Source organism: Hemiscyllium ocellatum, unplaced genomic scaffold (genome assembly GCF_020745735.1).
Source record: "Hemiscyllium ocellatum isolate sHemOce1 unplaced genomic scaffold, sHemOce1.pat.X.cur. scaffold_439_pat_ctg1, whole genome shotgun sequence".
Lineage (NCBI taxonomy): Eukaryota > Metazoa > Chordata > Chondrichthyes > Orectolobiformes > Hemiscylliidae > Hemiscyllium > Hemiscyllium ocellatum.
In genome coordinates, this window is record NW_026869057.1 from 225,533 (window position 1) to 232,955 (window position 7,423).

The 7,423-nt window shown below is 44.6% G+C and overlaps 1 long non-coding RNA gene across 1 annotated transcript; it reads right to left on the minus strand.

Annotated features, from left to right (window-relative positions):
- Window positions 1–2,890: 2,890 nt before the first annotated feature.
- On the minus strand, window positions 2,891–7,194 carry LOC132813697 (uncharacterized). Its single transcript, XR_009644136.1, has 3 exons — window positions 7,123–7,194; window positions 3,416–3,574; window positions 2,891–2,952 (listed from the first exon to the last, which is right to left on the minus strand). It is a non-coding gene; the product is annotated as an uncharacterized LOC132813697 (long non-coding RNA).
- Between the last annotated feature and the right edge of the window lie 229 nt (window positions 7,195–7,423).

The window sequence follows — 7,423 nt, forward strand, 5'->3', positions numbered from 1 at the left end:
AGGGGGCGAGAGAGAGAAGGAGGGGGCGAGAGAGAGGGAGGGGGAGGGGGAGGGGGAGGGGGAGGGGGAGGGGGAGGGGGAGGGGGCGAGAGAGAGGGAGGGGATGTGCGAGAGAGAAAGGGAGGGGATGGGCGAGAGAGGGGGGCGAGGTAGAGAGAGAGAGAGAGGGGGACGGCTGAGAGAGAGAGGGGGAGAGGGTGAGAGAGAGGGAGGTGATGAGAGAGAGAGGGAGGGGGTAAGACAGAGAGTGTGAGGGGGTGAGAGAGGGAGGGGTTGGGCTTGAGAGAGGAAGGGAGGAGGCTAGAGGGAGAGGAAGATGGAGGGGGCGAGAGGGAGAGGACGGGGGCGAGAGGGAGAGGGAGGGGCGAGAGGGAGAGGACGGGGGCGAGAGGGAGAGGGAGGGGCGAGAGGGAGAGAGGGATCGGACGAGTCTGAGATGGAGGGGAGCAAGAAAGTGGGTGTGAGAGAGAGAGGGAGGGACGAGAGAGACAGAGAGGGAGGGGCAAGACAGACAGAGAGGTGGGGGCGACAGAGCGAGAGGGAGGGGACGAGTGAGAGGAGGGCGAGGGCGTGGAGGGCGAGTGGGAGGAGGGCGAGTGGAGGAGGGCGAGGGCGAATGAGGGGGTGGTGCGAGAGAGAGCCAGAACGAGAGCAACAGACACAGAAAGATGGACAAAGGGGGAGAGCAAGAGAGAGCGAGCGTGTGAGAGAGTGAGAGAGAGATGGTCGAGAGAGAGGATTGGCAGAGCGTGTGAGGAGGAGTCAGGACAGAGAGAGAGAGGGCTGCAGAGAAAGTGGAGGAGAGTGAGAGTGAGAGAGAGAGGCCGCGAGAGAGAGAGGAAGCAAGAGTGAAGGGATAGCGAGATGGAGAGAAGGGACGAGCGAGAGGTAGAGCAATGAGAGAGAGGCGAAAGAGTAATAGTGGAAGCGAGAGACAGAGGGAAGGCCCAGAGAGGCAGAGACAGAGGGGTGAGAGAGGAAGAGAGGATGTGAGAGCGATGAGGCTAGAGCGAATGAGGGAGCAATGCGGTGAGAGAGAGAGAGAGGTGCCAAAGAAAGAGAGGGGCAAGTGAGAGAGAGGTGCGTGAGAGAGAGGGATAGAGTGGGGGGAGAGAGAGGAGCGAGACGGAGAGAGAGAGAGGGTGGGGCGTGATCGAGAGAGGGAGAGAGTGATCGAGAATGAGTGAGAGAGAGAGAACGAGCGAGAGGGAACGAGAGAAAGAAGGAGAGAGTTGCGGTAAAGATGGGCAAATACGGGAGAGAGAGTGAGAGGGCGAGGGAAAGAGAGAGGGAGAGAGGGTGTGGGAGAGAGCGTGAGGGAGAGAGTGATTGAGAAAAAGCAAGGGAGGGGTTAGAGAGGAGCAACAGAGAGAGCGCGAAAGAGACAGAGGAGAGGGAGGGAGAGGTGATAGAGAAGGATAGAGAGAGAGCGAGAGACGTGTGCGATGGTGACATGGGGAACAAAGAGATATATATATATAGAGAGAGAGAGAGACAGGCGAAAGTGGGTGTAAGAGAGAGAAAGCCGCGCGCAAAAGAGAGAGAGGCAAAAGAGGGCGACAGTGATGGGGGAGAGAGAGGAGAGAAAGGGGGTGTGAGAGAGAGGGGAAAAGGAGAGCAAATAATTTCCAATCAATCGCTGTTTGTGGAGCTTTATCAAACTATCCATTTCTGTGTATAAAAGTGTTCCCCGTTATCACACCTCAATGTTCTGACTCGAACACTTTATCTGTTTAATCTTTCTTCTTAAGTTAAGCCTTGGAATCCAAGTATCACTTCAGTAAATCTACACTGCACTTCCCCTCAGAGGGATACTCTCCTTCAGCCATGGTACCCAGCCCTGACAGCTTGGTCTAACTCGGTTCGGATTTGCTGAAGCATGACTTCTAATCCTTTGGTATCTCGTCTTCTGTCGAGATCAATGTCAACATTCCACCGGCCCCTTGGTCACTTTTCTGAACCTGCTTGAGACATTTTCGTGAACTATACAGCTGGATCAATCCCATGTAGCTTCTTTGGAGTCCACTCTCTCTATTTTCACAATCAAGAAATATTCTATTTTGATCCAACCTCTCACTTGTCGACATAAACTCATCTGTCGTTGTTTTTTTTTCATTTACTTTCTCTACCAAGATTGCTTCCTAATGCTGTGCTTCTATCTCCCTACACTTGGAATCGCTGTCATCTGCAGAGTGGCCCCAAATGTTGAATGTGGCTTTCCTTTCATTATGAATAGTGAATAATTAGGGCTCCAACATCGATCCATGCAGGATATCACTAAACATATCCTTCCAATTAGAATACCTCTTACTATCTGCACAAATGTCTCTTGTTCAAATCAAATTCCTCTTCAAAAATATCTTTTGCATCTTATTACCTTTAATGAACAGTAGAAAGGTGTAAATTCAGGGACATGCTTCACAGTCAAATTTGCCTTGTGTTTATCTGATTGGGGGAGCAAGGAATCCCAGTAAATATTAATCGTTGTCTTCACTATATGGGAACTCGATCACAAAGATTAACAATGTCAAGTATTTATAGTCCTTCATGATTTATAAACTCTGGGCACATTGTGACCGAGTGGTACTCGCTTTTTTTTTCAGAAACACAGGCCCTGCCCAACTGTTGGCTCACACTTGTTACACCATATGGTCCTCGTCCTCTCCATCTGAATCTCATGGCAAGGTACCTCGAACATGGAGAGGAGCAACTATTCCAAGCACTGAGATCCCACTAATTGGTAACACCACTCACCCTAATCCATAAGAGAAGCCGACTGGTCCCGCACTATGTCCACATCTGAACCATCCTGCTGGCTGCGTTCCTTCCCCATATGAAAGTGGTGTTGGCTCTCTGGTGGCAGAAGGGAACGGAAGGATTTCTCTTCAATCTCATCTTTAGTCATTGGCTCGTCAAACTTATGGGAGTATTCAGTGGCAACAGAAGCAGAGGCTGTAGAGACAATAAATGATTGACATTGTTCTTTGTTATTTTCCATTGCTAACTGAAAGGTTTAGAACTTGAACTTGAAGTTAAGGGCTGAGCTAGAATCCTTGGATTAATTATCTGCTCAAGGAGCAGAGTGGGGTTACAATTATTGATTCAACACAACTTTGATATTGAATCACACATTGTTTAAGTTTCCTTGTGCACAACCACAGATCCAGGGGAAACACAAGGAACTTGGATTGAATAGGTTAAGCTCATGACTGAATAAAGGAATCTTGAATTAAAGCAGTGCAAGACATGTGCCTATTTGACCCACATATCCTTTGGGTAGGGAAGGAGTGCTAACGTAGCAAAAGGTTTGATTGATTCAAATCATCTAACTGAAGAGACACATTTCCCTGCTTAAGTCATGAGATCATTGGAAGGACAAAACATCATTTCTGGTTAAAGAATTCCCCTTTCTCACCAGGTAATGAAGGCACACTGTCTCTGCAGATTGAGTCGTTGGCCACTGTCTGAACCACCTCCTCAGTAGAGCTATTTCCCTTTTGTGTGACCAGAGGTTCTGCTTTTCTCCAAGAATGGTAAGGGTGAGCTGTCTTGTTTCCTGCTGCCGCTGCTGCTCCTATAGAAATGGCACAGAACAACACAGATGCATCGTTTCAGGACACAAAAACAGGTTCTCAGTATCTGTGATTTACACAGGCTTCCTTCTCAACCTAAACCCATCAACATAGTTTTCTTTGATTTCTTGTATTCCAAGCTCCTCCTTGAATTCATCTGTTATTTGCTTCAATTATTCCTGATGAAGTAAGTTCTACATTCAAACCCCTTTTTGGTAAAGACTTTGTCGCCCTCTGCAAATTCCCGGTTAGATTTAATAGTGATTACAATTATATCCACAGATCCAGTGGATTCTGACATTCGCAAGCAGAAACATCTTTTCCATGTCTACCCGATCAAATGTAACTGGACCATGTCACTCTTTTACAATGAGACAAGACTGCCCAATCTTACTTGATGAATTCAAATTCAGTTTGAATATAATTCCAGTAACTATTCTTTATCTTCCCTACTGCCTCTACATTCATATTACAATATGAAGATCGGAACTGTTTGCAGTGCTCCAAGGGTGATCTGTCCATGGTTCTACACATATCGAACACATTTCCATTCTGTCGTCCCAGAAATAAACCCATGATCTACTTTTCTATCTAACCTCACAAACTGGTGCCATTTGCTGCCAGTGACACATTGCTATCTCCAGATCTCTCTGCCCTATTTAAGGACATATTTCCAAAGAGGAAGTGGTCTCTTTATTCTTTTGACCACAGTGTACTACCTCACACATGGGTGGAGGTTAATCTTCCACAGCTTTGACTGCAATATTCCCTTAACCAAATCTTCCCAACAGTAAGTCTTCCTAAAAACAAAACGCCAACATATTAATGTACTTAATCTCGTCAACTATTTCTTATTTGAAAAGCACTAACCGTCGAGCTCAGTTTTGAACAAACATCCTCTGCCACAGTTATCAAAATGCCACAAGCTGAACGACAACCACTATTTACATTCATATTCATTGCAGCCTAAGAATGAGAGGTGGTATCCTTGAGGGTCTATAAAATGGTCAAGGGATTGACCAAGTAGAGGCAGAGAAGATGATTCAATCTACAATGAGTCGTCCTAAGTTTACAATGAAGGGAAAGTTGGAGGAATTACTTCTCTCAGAGGATGGTGAACCTGGGGAATTCCCTATCTCAGAACACTGTGGATTCTGGGACATGAAGTAAATTTAAATAAGAGACACACAGACGTTTAATCAGTAATGGGTTGAAGAGTTAAGGAGGTCTGGCAGGAAAGTGGTGTTCAGGCCAAGATGAGATTCACAATCAAGCTGCCTAAATTTTAAACATGAACACTTCTTAATAGTTCACTCGATCCTATATTTGTGCAAAACAAATCACATGATACATAGTTATTCAGAGAACAAAACAAGTTTGTTCATTGAAGAACCCAGAGGAAAAGGTGATGAAACAATGTGAGTTTGATATACCTCAATCATCATTTCAACTGCATTCTCTGCAGAAATTCTCCTTTTCCTCCTCGAAGTATTCAACTTCTTGAATAATTGAGAGAATGAAGTCACAGTTGTACAATACATAAATCAGACCCTTCAGTCCAACTCGCCCATGCTGACCAGATATCCTAAATTAATCTAGTCCCATTTGCCAGCATTTGTTCCATATCCATCTGAGACCATGAGACCATAAGACATAGGAGTGGAAGTAAGGCCATTCGGCCCATCGAGTCCACTCCGCCATTCAATCATGGCTGATGGGCATTTCAACTCCACTTACCAGCGTTCTCCCTGTAGCCCTTAATTCCTCGAGGCAACAAGAATCTATCAATCTTAAACCCTTTCAACTCATTATCAGTTTATTTTACTTTATCAGCACTTGAAATACTGACTTTTTTTCTCCCAGCATTGGCGAAAGAAAACATAACTTCATTCATCCAAATTAATTTTGTAATCTTTCACAAAGAAACAAGTGAGAACAACATATAGCTGAGTGCAAACCAAAATACTGCAGCTGCACGATATCTGGGAACACTCTAAAGGTGAGGCACTGATACTTTGGTGTAACCTGCAGTCTGGCCAAATTGCAGCAAAAAGCTGTTCAATTTTATCAGCAAACTATTGAATAAAATCCTCCTTGCACAATAATGAGGCAGCATTTTGGGATGTCATTTTTAAAATATATTATTATCAAAGTTACTCACAATTAAGAGTGATCACTTGGTGCTGTCTGCATAACACAGTATTAAAAGGAATTAACAGTAAAAAACACAATAACCCAAATTCAGAGTCACAAATTCATTGATGTTGCATGGGTCCAGCATTTATAAGTCATCAATTTTTAAAAATAACTACAGATACATTTACTAACTATATTGGAGTAAACTAAAGTTTCTTACTGAACAGTGACGGGATTGGACAGAGTCCGCATGGATTTAAGAGAGGGGAATCATACTTAGCAAATCTACTGAAAGAATCTACAGAGTCGAATATTAAAGTAAGAAATAGCAGGACATTTAGAAAAGCTTATCATTAAACATGGTCGACTGGGTTTTGTGAAAGAGAAACTATATTTGACAAATTTGCGACAGTTCATTGAGGAGATAACTAGCAGGGCAATCCAATGATGTTCTGTATTTGGAATTTAAAAATGCAAATGATAAGGTGCTACATAAAAGCTAATTGCACAATTGAGGAGCTCATGGTATCGGGGTAATGTATTAGCATGGATTGAGGATTGGTTAACCACACTGGCTGTTGCTGAGTCCTCACTTGCAGTGCTGTATACAATGTTAGCTTCCATATTTAATAAAGGATAAACCAACATCGGAGACCATTAAAAAAAGATTCACTTAGCTGCTTCGAGCATGAAAGGGTTGACCTATCAAGAATAGATAAGCAGGGGTGGTCTTATGGAAACAAGATTCTGAGGAGCTTGACAGGGTGGATGTTGACTAGATCTTCCAGCACCAGTGAAGTCTCAAACCAGGGGACATTACAGAGAGGAACATTCATTTTAGAAAAAGTCAACAATTTTTTCTCTCAGTGAATGGCTAGAATTTTCTCACCCAAACTTTAGTGGAAGTTAAATGTGGGAGGGGAATGGTTGGGTTACTCTTCGGAGGGTTGTTCTGGCTTGTTGGGCTGAAGGGCCTGTTTCCACACAGTAGGGAATCTATGATTCTATTTCAAATTATTTTAAAAGAGGGCAGATAGATTTTTGAAATATTGAGCAGTTGAGGGCTATGCGGATCAAGCCTAAAAGAGGTGTTGAGGCCTGGGTTGGCCCAGCCATGATCTGACAGAATGGGGGAACAAGCTGAAAGGGATGATTTGTCTACGCCTGCTCCGATTCCTTGAGGCTCCATTTCATGTTTTTTTTGTCTCCAAAGAAGAGCGTGATACAATGTGCTAAAGATCTCAGACGTTGTGAAAATGGGCTGCTTTTGTACTGATTCAGATGGCATTGATTCATCAGTCACAGCTATACAGTCATGAGTAGGAAGGCAATTCCCTCCATGAATAAAGGAAATCTACTGCAGAGCTCACGCAAAGGGAATTCTTACCCTCAGTAAACTCTCTACCCACCCTACCTCTTGCAAAAATGCCTTCCCGTTTTCCAATTCCTCCGCCTCCGATGTATCTGCTTCCAGGAGGACCAGTTCCATCAGAGAACACACCAGATGGCCTCTTTCTTTAGAGACTGCAATTTCCCTTCCCACGTGGTTAAAGATGCCCTCCAACACATCTCGTCCACACCCCACCCCTCCAACCGTAACAAGGACAGATCGCCCCTGGGACTCACCTTCCACCCTATAAACCTTCGCATAAACCAAATCATCCACCTTCAAAAAAACCCCACCACCAGGGATATATTTCCCTCCCCACCCCTTC